Raw genomic sequence first — 16,267 nt, forward strand, 5'->3', positions numbered from 1 at the left:
GCTACATAACTCCCCTTATTGAGCTGGTAGGAACGTTAGTTTACAGCTGCTGTTTCCTCGGTTCGGGTTTACAGTGACACACTTCCGCTGCGCGGGTTTTTCGTGGTTGTTGTAATGGTGGAAGGAATAAATGGTGCACGTTGTGTAGCCGAAAGAGCAAGTTGTCACGGCGACTCCTTGAGCTCCTCTATAACACAGTTTTTCTTTTAAACCGAAACGTGATCTTTTAGACACAGGGCAATAGAACACGTGCTCTAAAGTTTCGCCCGCTGCGTTACAAAATGTACACGGCTCCACTTCAAATTTAAACCTTTGCTTAAGAAAATCTGTAACCGGGTAAACCTTGTGAATGACTTTAAAGTTAGTTTCTTTTAGCTTTGGGGAAATGGGCCGTTTAATAAATGTAGAACGTGCAGACAAGGGCTCCACATTAGGAACACGTACGGCGGAGGAGGAGGAAGCTCGGCTGGCCCTCACGTACGGCGGAGAAGGAGGAGGAGGAAGCTCGGCTGGCCCTCCAGTCCGCCAGGTGGCAGTAGCGCGCCAACAGCTGTTGGGAGGGGGGGAAACGCCATTTTCGTCGATTCGCGGGAAGTTCAGTTTTTGAGTTTGCTCTTCGGGATTTTATTGTATTTATATTTTTTGTGTTTTCGTAACATTAAACTGGCGTCGAACGACAGCGCATTTGTTTCATTAGCGAACACACCGTCTGTGGCGACCAGCGCAGCGGGGAGACGAGGCTAAACAGCCGACTCTGGTAAGTTGTGAACATGACGCTAGCTTGGTTTTGTTACGCCTCATTAGCATCGCCCCCCCTCCCCCCGCCACCGTTTACCATGTCGTTGTTGCTCAACCCGTCTAGAAAAATAAAACTTCGTTCGAAAATGTTTCTATGAAAGCCTTTTTTGTTTTGTTTTGTTTTGTTTTGTTGAAAAGTTAAAATTGAATTAAAGAATAGGCTGGTTGACCGTGCGGGTTTTCCTACTGACACAAACGTCAACCCCCCCCCCCCCGGTTCCCTGGCTGTCAGTCTTTAGCGCTTTGTGTGTGTGTGTGTGTGTGTGTGTGTGTGTGTGTGTGTGTGTGTGTGTGTGTGTGTGTGTGTGTGTGTGTGTATGTATACATACTTAATACCTGCGTCCTTTTTTGTGCAATTCAATTCAAAACTTTATTGCAGACTCAGGGTCCATAACAGACAAAGACAAACCCCAGACGATGCAAAGAGTAAACGGAACAAATCGGCGTCTTATAAGAAGGCAGTTATACCAGTGGTCCCGCTGCCGGGATTGCTCGTCACTTAAACGTCCATTGTAAGGATAGACGTTTAAGTGACGAGCCAAGGACTGAGTTAGAAGAATGGGAGACAAGCAGGCTTTATGTGGTGGGCAACTGCTGGCGTTTTTTATTGACAAGTTTGAAACTGGGAATGTCTCCATGTGTTTTTAGTGCATGCTCAATAATCCGGGTAAGAAAATCAAATGGAGTTGAATCAGTTCACGTCGATACAACGTTTATTGACAGAAACGTTTCGTCACTAATGAACTCCAGTTATAAATAGTTAAATGTGAAACTGATCGTCGGTTCTGCTCGTTATGCAACTGTATTGTTTATAAGGGTGGGGATACTGAAGAGGTCACTTGGATGAGTGATGAAACCTGTCTGTCCATAAACATATCCAGATGGAACTGATTCAACTTGTCTTAATGTGTTCGAGGTCTAACTAAAAGGTTCAGCGTGGGGAAACGGGCCGGCAACATCACTGCAGACCCATCACACCCTGGTCACAACCTGTTTCAACTCCTCCCCCTCTGATAGGCCCTACAAAGCACTGTGTGCCAAAACAAGACACAAGAACAGTTGCTTCCCGCAGGCCGTCACTCCACTTAACAGTCATACGTGTCAGAAACAGTCCCTGTGCAGTGTACCTGTAACACCCAACATCCACTCTACCTACAAATCTACTACTTTCGGCTGCTCCCGTTAGGGGTCGCCACAGCGGATCATCCGTTTCCATTTCTTCCTGTCTTCTGCGTCTTCCTCTGTCACACCAGCCACCTGCATGTCTTCCCTCACCACATCCATAAACCTCCTCTTTGGCCTTCCTCTTCTCCTCTTCCCTGACAGCTCCATATTCAGCATCCTTCTCCCAATATACTCAGCATCTCTCCTCCACACATGTCCAAACCATCTCAATCTTGCCTCTCTTGCTTTGTCTCCAAACCGTCCAACCTGAGCGGTCCCTCTAATATAATCGTTCCTAATCCTGTCCTTCTTCGTTACTCCCAGTGAAAATCTTAGCATCTTCAACTCTGCCACCTCCAGCTCCGCCTCCTGTCTTTTCGTCAGTGCCACTGTCTCCAAACCATATAACATAGCTGGTCTCACAACCATCTTGTAAACTTTCCACTCTACCTACAAATACTAGATTATATATTTTACAAAATACTAATACTATCAAAATGAACATTTTAACAGCTTTAATACTAGTTTTTCAAACAATTTAAAATCACCGCTACGAAATTATTAATATAACAATTATGCCGTACTAAATTGTCACTAGGTGTGAATGTGTGTGTGTGGGCCCTGTGATGGCCTGGCGGCCTGTCCAGGGTGTCTCCCTGCCTGCCGCCCAATGACTGCTGGGATAGGTCCCAGCATCCCCGCGACCCTGAGAGCAGGATAAGTAGTTTGGATAATGGATGGATGGATGCATGTATCTATCATGTGGTTTAAACAGTTTTAACATATCATTGTCAAAAACAAATCTAAGCTCACCGTATATATTGTATACATGTATATTCTGTCATGTCCACCTACCTCATGTATATAAAGTAACCTAAGTAATCTGTTAACATTTATTCCAACATCTTTGCGCTCTGCCGTATTGTCAGTTATAATTTTATTGTTTTTTTTTCTTTTCATAATATATCCCACCCCCCTCGGTTCAGGGATGGTCGTTCCCTCTTCACATAAATGGCCTCTTTGACTCCCTGTTCAAACCAGCATTCCTCCCCATCAAGGAGGCACGGTTGGGCCTAAGAGTATATCAGTCGCCATCTTATGATGCTGTGATTGCAGCCATTCCCAAATCCTCTGTGAATAGTACACATTGCCATTGAAACCGCATGTCAAGCACAGAAGATAGCTAAATAACTATCCATGTAGATAGTGTTAAAAGCACCACTAACTTGTATTCCTTATTGGTTGTTAACAGACGAGACCAAAAATAAAGCCCGCTACTACCCACAACAGATAAGTTAGGCTTGCCAAATATTCTGGGGGGGAAAAAGCGAAATGGCAGTCTATGTAAGAATTTCTAGAAGTTCACTTTATAGTCCAATCAGCATTTGTGAGTGTGAGTGACCCTCCTTCATTCGGAAAGCAGAGAATGTAGGCTCAGATTTGACTGAGTGCAAAAAGCTCCTGCAAAAACAGTGTATGAAATACAGATTTTTAATTTTTACATTTTAGCTCCCAAGAGTGCTACGTTATATTTATTTCATCTCTCATGTAATAAAACATGTACCCTCCTTACCAGAGAATTGGCCAGGGCATTGTCCCAGTCACTTTCACCCTCTCCTCATTTACTCCTCAAGATTCTAGAGAAGAGTAATGACATAAAGAAATTCTTAAATCAAGTGGCGCCCCCTCCCCGACCCTGCCATTAAAGTGATTAATTTCATCATGCTAATGTTCATTTTCATCTTTGACTTTGGTTTTCCTAATTAAGTTTGTGCATTGAAACTTTGACATTATCAGTTCATCCTCACAATGGTAAGGAAAAGTGACACTTCAAGATGTTAAGTTGTTTGATGACTTACTTGGGTGAGTATGTGACAAAGTGTTGATGTTGTCGTGTTTTTCCTCATCCTGCCACAATGTTATCCATTTCAGTAGATTTCTTTCAGTGTTCTGCACCGAGTTTTTATTTATTTATTTTCTTTTCCATTCTCTGTAGATTCATCCTCAGATGATAATTTACTAATCTCAAATCCAAGTGCCTGAAACCATCAAGATTTCGGAGAAAAGGGGACTGAAGAAGGCAGCTTCATCATTCTCCCAGCCAGGTCATGTAGCTGAAAAGCAGCCACAATTTCCAAAGGTACTTTCACATCATGGGACGTGTGCACAGACTATGAATAAATAGTACAGATTATATGCTGCTGGGTGCTAAATTATTAAAGACCGTAGTATTGATAAGCCCAGATGTTACCGGTTCTGCTACTGGTACTGGAGAAATTAAGAAAACACATTTCCTAGTATTTATTTAGGCTACATGAATGTTATCTTGCACCTTTTATTTCACCAACTCCGTTTCTAATTTGCAGTGATATTAAGACATTAGTTTATAGTGCATTATTGCTATTCCCAATCCACAAGAGAGATCTCTCTCTCGGAGCCTGCCGTATGTGTGAGCCGAGGGGTGAGGCCAGCTCTCCCTGCCTCTGCCTCTTACACACACACAGACACACAGCCTGCTCTCAGGGTGCTTTGACTCTAGGGGCCTGGGTCCAAGTACACTTGACCTCAAAGTTCAGTTCGTTTGAGTAGTGTGAACACTGTGTGTTGTACCCGGACAAGGATGGGCCTGCTTGGAAAAAGTGGTCTTGAGTATGGTTCATGTGTACTCGGGTACAGTTCACATCAGGTGTGTCAACAACTGTACCAAAACATGGAAGTGGGTTGCTAATGCTACAAAGGCATTTCTCAACGCCTCAAATATATTAAATACTATCTAAGCAATATAGACTAAAGTTAGATCAGAATACTTTATTTATCCCCGAGGGGAAATTGAGTTCTATTACAGACACTCACGCTCTAATAACTAAAAACTAACAAGATACAAGATAAGAAAATAGAAACAGAAACAAATGGAAATAAAAGATGAATAAGAAATAGAAATAAAAACAAAATATATCAACAAGCATGGTGCACATAACACCCTATCTATATTGCACTACCGCAGCACACAACAAGCAGCACAAACAAAACTCGACAGGGCCAATGTATGACCTATGCCATGTTTAAACAAGTTAAACATGGCATAGGTCATACATGGTCAGTGATAAAAGTAAACAAACATCATATGCATTTCATATATGATTATATGGCAGAAAATTACCTTCACAGATACCCATCCCTATTAATTATTTCTCACCATTGTTAGATCTTTGGGTATGAATGACCAAGTAACTCAGCCCTTTATTTTTTACTGTTGTCAAAATTTTAGTCCAGATTCAGAAGGCCTCATATATCAAAAGGTAGGCAAGATGAGCCTTTCTAGATCACATTTTCAGTAAGCCCGATGTGTCTTTGCCTTTCTAGATTTCTAAAGGGGATGACCCTAGAATCAAGTCAAATACTCCCAAGATCACATTGGTAAAAAATTTACACATGTGAAGTATACTCAGACTCATACAACATGATTAACGACATCAGTTTGGAAAAGTGCTATCTTTTTCGAGAAGTCATTATTTGTTTGTAGATAAGTGATATTTTTCCTCATGGTAGCGATGGAGAACCTATTTAAAGACCTTAGACCACTCAAGACCTCAAGCCCTGTTGCGGGGAAGATGGATGTGGTGGAGCAAGACTATGAGGGATACTACAGGTCTGTGTCCCCAGACCTCATTGTCTGTGAAGAGGATGTATGGAAAGAACCAAAGAGTGTGCCTCTCCCCAGCCAGAAACCCCAGCGCAATGTGGAAAACACAGGACAGTAAGGGACCTTATATAATAACGGCTTTCAAGTAGAAAACATGAAAAAAAGTTTTTTTGGACAACCTTTAACTAGGGATGCACTGATACCACTATCGGGTATTGGTCCGATACTGTCCTCATGTACTACTACTTGTACATTTTCGTAAAACTATTCCATTACCTGACTAGACAATTCCTGCAGAAATTGTGAAAAGTGAGCAGTGCCTTTTTCACCATTCGTATGGGAAGAAGAAGAGATGGAGCCAGATAGATGACGCGGAGCGACGGTCAAGAAGCAGACGAACGCGTTGATTAATCGTTTGTCCAAACAGAGCAAGAAATGACAAAATTACAAGCGTGTGTAACTTGGATGAGTGCAGACAGCCCAGGCACGTGGGCAGGGTAGAGCATTTTTTTTTTTGTTTGTTTTTTTTTTTACTTGATTTTTGAACCAGTGTTTCATAGAAAACATTGTTATATATACAAAATGTCCAGTTGAACTGGTTTCATACATATATAAACAGAACCTATTATAGTGGGGTATACAAACAGTGGGGAAAAAAGCAGCAACAAGTACAGTAATCAGTCCCTATTCCAATGAATTCTTACCCAATTTTTATATATCCATTAGCCCAGTAATTCCTCCCACCCACTTGTTACAAGAGAAAAACACCAAGTGAAAGGCAAATAGGTACACTCATTATATGTTATGGCTCGCCCACCCCGCGCCGTGGCCCGCCCACCCCGCGCCGGCAGCCAATCGGCTCGTCAGGGCCGGGCTTAGTCATCAGGGCTGGGCTTAAGTTTGGTGGCCTCCCATGTGCCCGTTGTCAGTTCGTGTTGTAACCTCCCCGAAGTAGCGGCCACTCTCCTCTCACGGTCATTTTCGCTACGAACTCATCCCAGCCCTTGGTTCATGTTTTTCCCTTGCAAAGTTTCCCCGTGGAAGTATCCTGTCGTATTCCCGTTTGGATTACCCGCGGGTTTTTTTCCCCCTTGGACTTTCCGTTTTTTCCTTGTCGCTCATTGCCTTCCTATGTTTGACTATTTGTACGCGTAAGGAATAAAGTACGCCAGTTTTCGGCTAACCCCATCTCTGTCTGGTTTCGTGCGCTTGGGGTCTTCCAAAAACCCTAACATTATACCTATTAACCCAATAAAATTTCCCACCCAAATTCTTCCCACTGGCTATAGAAAAAAAAAAAAAACTTAAGAGGGAGAAAAATAAGTTCATTTCACACACACACATGCAAAAAAAAGAAAAAAGGGGGGGGCATCTAGTTGTTATCTGGGTGAATGGTAGCCATGTTCAAATACTTGATAAAGGGCTTCCAGGTCATGTCAAAGGGTTTTTTTAATTGAAATTATTTTTTTCAAGTTTGATGTGCGACTATCCCCTTGAGCTAGCTATTGTGTGAGGGGGTGGGGGGGCACATTTCCACTTAAATGAAATGAGGCATCTAGCTAAAAGAGTTGTAAAGGCCAAGATGTACTGTTTTATCAAAGACAAATTGGGTACTGTAGATGGTGGGACTCCAAATAGGGCTGTAAGAGGTTCAGGCTTAAAGGTCATACCAAATATTGTCCCAAGTGTGTTAAAAAATTTGACACCAGAAATCTGACAGTTTTGGATAAGACCAAAACATGAGTATTCAATTCAGTTCAGTTTAATTCAATTCAATTTATTGTCATTAAAAACAATGTGCAGGCACATGTTAAAAATGAAATGAGGGCTGTGGCTTCACCAAACAATGCAAGACAGACACAGACAAACACAGCAAACACAATATGAGATATACACACATGAAGACCAAAAGCTAAAAATAAGTTAAAAGAGAGCTGGAGTACAAAATATTTAAAAATATCTACAGACATTCAGTGGGTAGCCAGGTTCAGGTGGGCAACCACTTGTGGAAAGAAGCTGTTTTTGAGCCTGGTAGTGTGGGCTCTGAGGCTCCTGTAGCACCTCCCAGAGCGCAGGGGGGACAACAGTCCATGGTTGGGGTGGGTGGCATCTCTGCTGATGCTCAGATCCCTTCGAAGGCAGCGTTTGTGATAAATGTCTTTTATGGCTGGGAGCTGGGTACCGGTGATATGCTGGGCCGCCTTGACGATCCGCTGCAGAGCTTTCTGGTCTACTGAGATGCAGATGACAGGTTGCTCTCTATGGTGCAGTAGTAGAAGTTGGTGAGAATTTTGGGGGGGTAGACGGGCGGTCCTCAGCCTCCTCAGGAAATGCAGGCGTTGTTGGGCCTTTTTCACAAGGGCCTGGGTGTTTAATGTCCACGAAAGGTCCTCGCTGATGTGGACTCCAAGGAATTTAAAGCTGAAAACATGCTTCACTTCCACCCCATTGATGTGTATGGGGGAGTGGCTGCAGCTTCTAGACCTCCTGAAGTCCACAATCAGCTCTTTTGTCTTCTGCACATTAAGGACAAGATTGTTGGTAGTACACCATGATGTGAGGTGCTCAATCTCGTCTCTGTAGGCCATCTCGTCATTGTTGGTGATACGGCCAATGACTGTGGTGTCATCTGCAAACTTAACTATAACATTTGAAGGGTGAGTTGGCAGGCAGTCGTGGGTAAAGAGGGAGAAAAGGAGGGGGCTCAGAACACAGCCTTGAGGGGCACCTGTGCTAAGGGTCAGGGTGGAGGAGGAGTGGTCACCTAACCTAACAGACTGAGGTCTGTTGGTCAGGAAGTCCAGGATCCAGTTACAGAGGGAGGGGTTGAGGCCAAGGGAGAGGAGTTTGGTGGTTAGTTTGGTGGGGATGATAGTGTTGAGGCAGAGCTGTAATCTATAAACAGCATCCGGATGTATGTGTTGTTAAGTTCAAGGTGGGTCAGAGCAACGTGCAGGGCAGTGGCAATGGCATCCTCAGTAGACCTTTTGGGACGGTAGGCGAACTGATGTGGGTCGAATGTGGGGGGGATAATGTGTTTGATGTGAGCCAGAACCAGTCTTTCAAAGCACTTCATGGCAATGGGGGTGAGTGCTATGGGTCGGTAGTCATTCAGAGATGTGGATGTTGGTTTCTTGGAGACAGGAATGATAGAGGTGGTCTTAAAGCATGCCGGCACTTTAGATTGGGACAGTGAGAGGTTAAATACAGGTGTGAAGACCTCAGCCAGCTGGTCGGCACATTCCCGGTAGACCTAACCCGGTATGCCGTCTGGTCCGGCAGCCTTCCGTGTGTTCACTCTAAGCAGTGATTCTCTGACCTCTGCGACTGATAGAGTGAGCACCTGGTTTTCTGGGTGGCAGGGGATTTTTGTGGCTGGGTCAGTATTGTCCTTGTCGAAGCGGACATAGAAATGATTTAGCTTGTCTGGTAGGGAGGCATCATGGACAGTGGGACTGCGATTAGAGCTTTTGTAGTATGTGATAGACTGAATGCCTTGCCACATTCGCCGAGGATCAGAGTTATTGTGAAAGTGGTCCTCTATTCGTAGGGAATATTTATGTTTGGCTGTTCTGATGCCCTTTTTGAGGTTGGATCTGGCTGCGCTGTAGGCCTCACAGTTACCTGACTTGAACGCTGCATCCCGGATCGTGAGTAGCTAACCTCATCCCATCCGTGTTCTGCGCTATCCCTCTTACGTTTCCAACGTTATTAACCTACCCGTCTCATGGAACCAACACTCTGCCCTCTTCTGTTTTTACTTACGTTACCCCCCTTATTACGACTACACAGAATACCCTGGTTTCCCTTTTTATTTTGTCCCCTGTTTAGTTTCCCTCCTCCTCCCTTACACTACTCTCCTGATGAACTCCTGTCCCTCAACAAAAACTACCGGCTATCCTCTGTTGCATGCACCTCTGCTCTGTCTGCTGGCATCCTCCGCTGTCACCGTTATCTTCATCGCGGCCCCAGACACTCCCGTCATCTACATCCTTCCACTAACCCCGATACGATATCCCACATCCAAACCGTATGCTCCCATCGCTCCCCCCTCCACTGCACCCCCCCGCACTACTAACCTGGACAACCTCAGACCTCTCCAGCATGCCCCCACTACGTTGCCCTCTCATTCCATCAACCTTGCCCTCCTTAACACCCGATCACTAAATAACAAAGCCCTTATCCTACATGAAATAATCACTGATAATTCATTTGACTTTCTCCTGCTCACTGAAACCTGGCAACAACCTGGCGACTTTTTCTCCCTCAACGAAGCATCCCCCCCCGGTTTTGGCTACATCTGCAGACCCCATCCCTCCCGTCGTGGAGGTGGTCTTGCTGCCGTGTTCAATCAGAACTTCAGGAACACTGAGCTCTCACTCCCCACCGTCTCATCATTTGAATTCCTCGCTTTTAAAACCTGCTCAATGGCTGTCATTCTCTTCTACCGGCCACCCACACCAAATCCATCTTTCCTGTCTGACCTCTCTGAATTCCTCACAATAGCCTCATCTCTCTCCTCACACTTACTACTGCTTGGTGATTTTAACATCCACATTGATTTACCCACCTGTAAGTTTGCATCAGAATTCATCACTCTATTGGACAATTTCAACCTCACCCAGCACGTCACTTTCCTCACCCATGTCAAAGGCCATATCCTTGACCTGGTCTGCTCTGTCAATCTACCGATACACAACATCCATCCATCCCCATTTCCTCTGTCACACCATAATCTCATCCAGTTCACTATTCCATCCCCAACTCCTCGGCCACACCTCCTCAGAGAAATAACATTCCGCAATACTAAATCTATTGACCCCCTCCAACTCTCTGATCTGCTCTCCTCTGCTCTCCCCCTGGAACCAGCCTCTACCTTACCTGACGATCTCACCAATCACCTCAATGCCACCCTGTCTGCCTCCCTCAACACACTGGCCCCTCTCAAAACAAAAACAATCTCCTTCAACACCTCTGCACCCTGGTTCACACCTGAGCTCCACACAATGAAACAGACTGCCCGCCAACTGGAACGGCTTGCCAAGAAAACATCTCTCACTGTACATCAAGAAGCCCACAACCTCCACCTCTCTGCCTACAAAGATGCCCTCACCGCCACCAAGTCTGCCTATTTTTCCACCATCATTAATGATTCCAACCACAACCCCCGCACCCTCTTCGCCACTGTAAACAACCTCCTCAAGCCCCGTGCCGATGCCCTCTCCAACTCTACTGCTGAGCAATGCAACTCATTTCTCCAATTTTTTTGCAGACAAAATTGCCGCTATCAACAAATCACTGTCCCCTGCGTCTGACTCAGCAGCACCTACTCCGGCCCCTCTTCTCCCCATTCCTCTTGACCTCCATACCCCTCCCCCTGATCGCCGCCTCTCCCGGTTTGTTCCAGTTGCCCCTACCACTATCTCTGAACTCATCAGCTCATCAAAATCCACAACCTGCTCCCTTGATCCTCTCCCCACCCCCCTACTGAAGAAATGCCTCCTTGCCCTATGCCCCTATCTCACCAAACTTTTAAATTCCTCACTGTCCCATGGAATTGTCCCCTCTTCCTACAAAACTGCAGCTGTCACCCCAATTCTCAAGAAACCTGGTCTTGATCCATCCTGCCTCAACCACTACCGGCCAATTTCCAATCTCCCTTTGCTCTCTAAAACCCTGGAACGCATTGTCGCCACACAACTCCAAACCTACCTACACTCCAACAACCTACTTGAACCCCTCCAGTCTGGTTTTCGCCCACTCCACAGCACTGAAACTGCACTCCTTAAAGTACTTAATGACCTCCTCATCTCTGCTGATACTGGAGCCCTTAACATCCTCATCCTCCTCGACCTGAGTTCAGCCTTCGATACTGTGAGCCACATCATCCTGCTCACCAGATTGAAAGATGTCGGTCAGATTCTCTGCCATTTCAACTTGGACTTCCACTGTTATGCTGATGACACCCAGATATACCTCAGCACCAAATCCCCTCACAATCCACCCCTCTCTCACATCGACTCCTGTCTGTTTGCAGTTAAAGTCTGGATGCAGCAAAACCTCCTCAAACTCAACAGTGACAAAACTGAACTCCTGTTCATTGGCTCCAAGTCCACTCTCAGCAAAATCAACAACTTTGCACTCACCATCAATGGCACTACTGTCTCCCCTTCCCCCCAGGCACACAACCTTGGTGTGATCCTTGACCCCACCCTCTCCCTTGAACCACATATCCACCAAATGGTCAAATCCTCCTTCTACCACCTTTGCAACATTGCAAAAATAAGATCCTCTCTCACATGCCCTGCTGCTGAGATACTGATCCATGCCTTCATCTCCTCCCGCCTTGATTACTGCAAGTCACTCCTCTATGGCATCAGTGCTAGCTCTATCAAGAGACTCCAATTGGTCCAGAACGCATCCGCCCGATTTTTAACTTTCACAAAATCCTGGCACCACATCACCCCAGTCCTAAAAGACCTCCACTGGCTACCCATCTCCCACCAGATCAATTACAAACTCTTGGTTCTTACTTATAAAGCCCTTCACAAATTGGCTCCCCCTTACCTCACCGATCTCCTCTCCCCCTACCAACCCTCTCGGTTCCTCAGATCCACCTCAGCCTCCCTTCTCTCTACCCCCAGGTCCAACCTCCGTGGCTTTGGTGACCGAGCCTTCTCCAGAGCAGCTCCCAGGCTCTGGAACTCACTTCCCCAAATCATTAGAGACTCAGAATCCCTCTCACTCTTCCAATCCCGTCTCAAGACACAACTTTTCTCCATTGCCTTCTCGTGCCCCCCCCCCCCCCCGTCCGCTCATACACCCCTGGTCTGGGGCATGCTGGGGACTGAGCGCTTGACCTGCATCTGTGATTTATGTGATTTATGATGTTTGCTTTTCTTTCCCTTTATATCTGTCCAAGTCGGAGAGTACTGCTGGCGTTGTCTGTGGCTGCCGCTTCTCCCTCTCGTAGCCCCCTTTCCCAACCACCCCTGTATGTCTGTGTCATGTTCATCTGTCGTCTTGTTTCACTCCATTTATTGTAAAGCGACTTTGAGTACTTGAAAAGCGCTATATAAGATTGATTTATTATTATTATTAACTGAGTTGGTAACGACTGGATTTTGGGAAATATTATGAATTTTAAGGGGGAGTTGTGCAGTAATGATAGACTGGAGGGAGAACTTTGAAGACAGTAGCTCCATTTGGGCCCATAAGGGACGTGTCTTAGCCCTGTTATCGATCCAACAGTGTAATTTGCCCATATTGCATGCCCAGTAATACTGAATAAAATTGGGCAGTGCCAGACCACCTCACTTTCTGGGGAGTTGTAAAATGGATTTTTTAATGGGTGGCGGTTTATTAGCCCATAGGAATGAGGACACCATCTGATCAAGTTGATGAAAGAGACTTTTTCATAAAAATTGGAATGGGTTGAAGTAGATATAGGAAATTGGGGAGGGTCAGCCTCTTTACAAGGTTGACACGGCCAATTAAGGACAAGGGGAGAGAGAGAGGACCAGTGAATTATGTCAAGTTTACATTTATTGACAAGGGTTTGAAAGTTTTTTGCGAAAAGGTCTTTAAATGAGGTGGTGATAAACACTCCCAAGTATTTAAAGCCTTCAGAGACTACTCTGAATGGGAGGACGGACTTTGGCATTTTCTTGGACAAAGCGTTGATGAGGAGGAGTTCACTTTTCTGGAAATTAAACTTATATCCGGAGTATTTGCCGAATTGAATGTCTTTGATAACCGGGAGGGATGAAATTGGGTTGGAGGCATATAAAAGCGGATTGTCTGCATATAAGGACAGTTTGTAAGTGATACCCATCCTGGTGATGCCCTGAAACCTCCTCTGCTCTCGAAGCCAAATGGCTAGGGGTTTGATGGCAATAGTGAATATGAGGGGAGAGAGGGAGGGAGCCCCCGTCTGGTGCCATGGTGGAGACTAAAGGGGGGAGACCCCATGTCATTGGTGAGAACACAAGCAACAGGAGCTTCATAGAGTAGTCTAATCCCTGTAATAAAGTCTGAGCTAAAACTGAACCTTTCTAAGATATATTAAAGGTATCTGCACTCAACCCTGTTGAGCGCTTTTTCATCATCTAAATATATTACCACCTCAGTAATGTCAGGGTTGGGGGAGCTGATTATATTGAGCAGTCTTCTAGTGTTATAAGAGTAGCTCCTTCTGATCATAAAATCAGTTTGGTCTGTTGAAATCAAATTTGGTAGGGCCTGTTGTAAATGTGAAGCTAAATCCTTTGCTTGAATCGTTTGGTCTACATTTAAGAGAGATATGGGCCTGTAACTGTTGCATTCAAGAGGGTCTTTATCTTTTTTTAGTAAGAGACAGATGGTGGCTTCAGGTAAACTCGAAAGTAGTCGACCATTAGTGAAGGATTCATTGTAAACATCAGCTATAAGCGGAGAGATTAAATTTGAATATGCCTTATAAAAACTATACTATGTACCCATCCGGGCCTGGGGATTTACCATTTTGCAGTAGTCTGACTGCCTCCCTTACTTCATTGGCTGAAATTGGGGCCCCAAGCTCATTGGCGAAATTGACACTGATTCTCAGAAATGTGATCAGCTCCAGAGGGTTGTGGCCATTCCAGACTTCAGGTGAATATTCAGAGGAATCATTTCAGAATAAAATTTTTGAAAAACGTCATTCACCATTTTTGGGCCAGAGACAATAATCCCCAGTGGTGATTTTTTTTCCTGGGGATCAGTCTTGAGAGAGCTGCTGTCCTGGCCTAGTGAGCGAGAAGTTTACCTGCTTTTTCTTCCTTGTTCTGCCTTCTGTTTGAGTGCTCTCCCTTGAGCCACATATCCACCAAATGGTCAAATCCTCCTTCTACCACCTTTGCAACACTGAGAAAATAAGACCCTCTCTCACATGCCCTGCTGCTGAGATACTGATCCATGCCTTCATCTCCTCCCGCCTTGATTACTGCAAGTCACGCCTCTATGGCATCAGTGCTAGCTCTATCAAGAGACTCCAATTGGTCCAGAATGCATCCGCCCGACTTTTAACTTTCACAAAATCCTGGCACCACATCACCCCAGTCCTAAAAGACCTCCACTGGCTACCCATCTCCCAACGGATCAATTACAAAATCCTGGTTCTTACTTATAAAGCCCTTCACAAACTGGCTCCCCCATACTTCACTGAGCTCCTCTCCCCCTACCAACCCTCTCGGTCCCTCAGATCCACCTCAGCCTCCCTGCTCTCTACCCCCAGGTCCAACCTCCGCGGCTTTGTTGACCGAGCCTTCTCCAGGGCAGCTCCCAAGCTCTGGAACTCACTTCCCCAAATCACTAGAGACTCAATCCCTCCCGCTCTTCCAATCCCGTCTCAAGACACACCTCTTCTCCATTGCCTTCTCGTGCCCCCCACCGTCCTCTCATCCACCCCTAATCTGAGGCAGACTAAGGACCGAGCACTCGACCTGCTGCCCCCTCCTCTTGGAACTCCCTTCCCAAGCACATGAGACACTGCTGCGATCTGCCCACATTCAAGTCATTAATTAGGACTCACCTCTTCAGTCTTCATCTATGATTTATGTGATTTATGATGGGTGTTTTTCCCCCCTTTTGTATCTGTCTAAGTCGGGAGAGTACTGCTGGCGTCGTGTGTGGCTGCTGCTTCTCCCTCTCGTAGCCCCCCTTCCCATCCACCCCTGTATGTCTGTGTTATGTTTATCTGTTGTCTTTTTTCACCCTGTTCATTGTAAAGCCACTTGGAGTGTTAAAAAAGTGCTCTATATAAGTTTAATTATTATTATTATTATATAGTTAAAACGATCTAGTTATTTAATTCAGTACCAGTTAATATAGCCTATGTTTCCAAACCCTGCATAACCAACTGCATTATCACTTGGCATATCTCCATATGCATGCAGAAATCCCCTCAGAAACTTCTTTAGAAGACAGGGCTGGTACACAACACAGACACAGTCAGTGCCATGTTTGTTCAGGGAAACACAAAGTTGAATGTTAAAATGTCAGCATCAGTGTCAATATTGTATATTTAATTTGTTACAGTCAGAAAGTGAGGGCATGTGTGGAGGAGAGATGCTGGGTATACTGGGAGAAGGATGCTGAATATGGAGCTGCCAGGGAAGAGGAAAAGAGGAAGGCCAAAGAGGCGATTTATGGATGTGGTGAGGGAAGACATGCAGGTGGCTGGTGTGACAGAGGAAGATGCAGAGGACAGGAAGAAATGGAAATGGATGATCCGCTGTGGCGACCCCTAATGGGAGCAGCCAAAAGTAGTAGTAGTAGTTGTAGTAGTAGAAAGTGAGGAATGTTTGATGAAAATAAAACATGTTTTCAAAGTCATTATGTCATTTCAAAGTCATTACTGTATTATTATTATTAAGTACGTATATCAGTACTCAACTATCGGCAAGTACCCAAATGTGCTTGTATTTGGTCATAAAAGAAGTGGTATCGGTGCATCCCTTCCTTTAACCTATACAGACTTGTTTTTACGTCTTTGGTTTAATCCTGATTTTGGGATGTTCACACAAAATACAAAGGGGTTTGTGTTACATGGACATAGATTTAAAAGATTCAAAGTCACTGATTCTTTATTTCTACTATTGTATACACCCTGTCAATATTTTCTTTTCCTTTGGAAGTGGTGAA

General features: G+C 45.0%; 1 long non-coding RNA gene across 1 annotated transcript; it reads left to right on the forward strand.

Annotated features, from left to right (window-relative positions):
- Window positions 1-595: 595 nt before the first annotated feature.
- On the forward strand, window positions 596-15,915 carry LOC130129476 (uncharacterized). Its single transcript, XR_008812064.1, has 3 exons — window positions 596-757; window positions 3,959-4,102; window positions 15,662-15,915. It is a non-coding gene; the product is annotated as an uncharacterized LOC130129476 (long non-coding RNA).
- Window positions 15,916-16,267: the final 352 nt, after the last annotated feature.

The sequence above is a fragment of the Lampris incognitus genome, chromosome 19 (assembly GCF_029633865.1).
Source record: "Lampris incognitus isolate fLamInc1 chromosome 19, fLamInc1.hap2, whole genome shotgun sequence".
Lineage (NCBI taxonomy): Eukaryota > Metazoa > Chordata > Actinopteri > Lampriformes > Lampridae > Lampris > Lampris incognitus.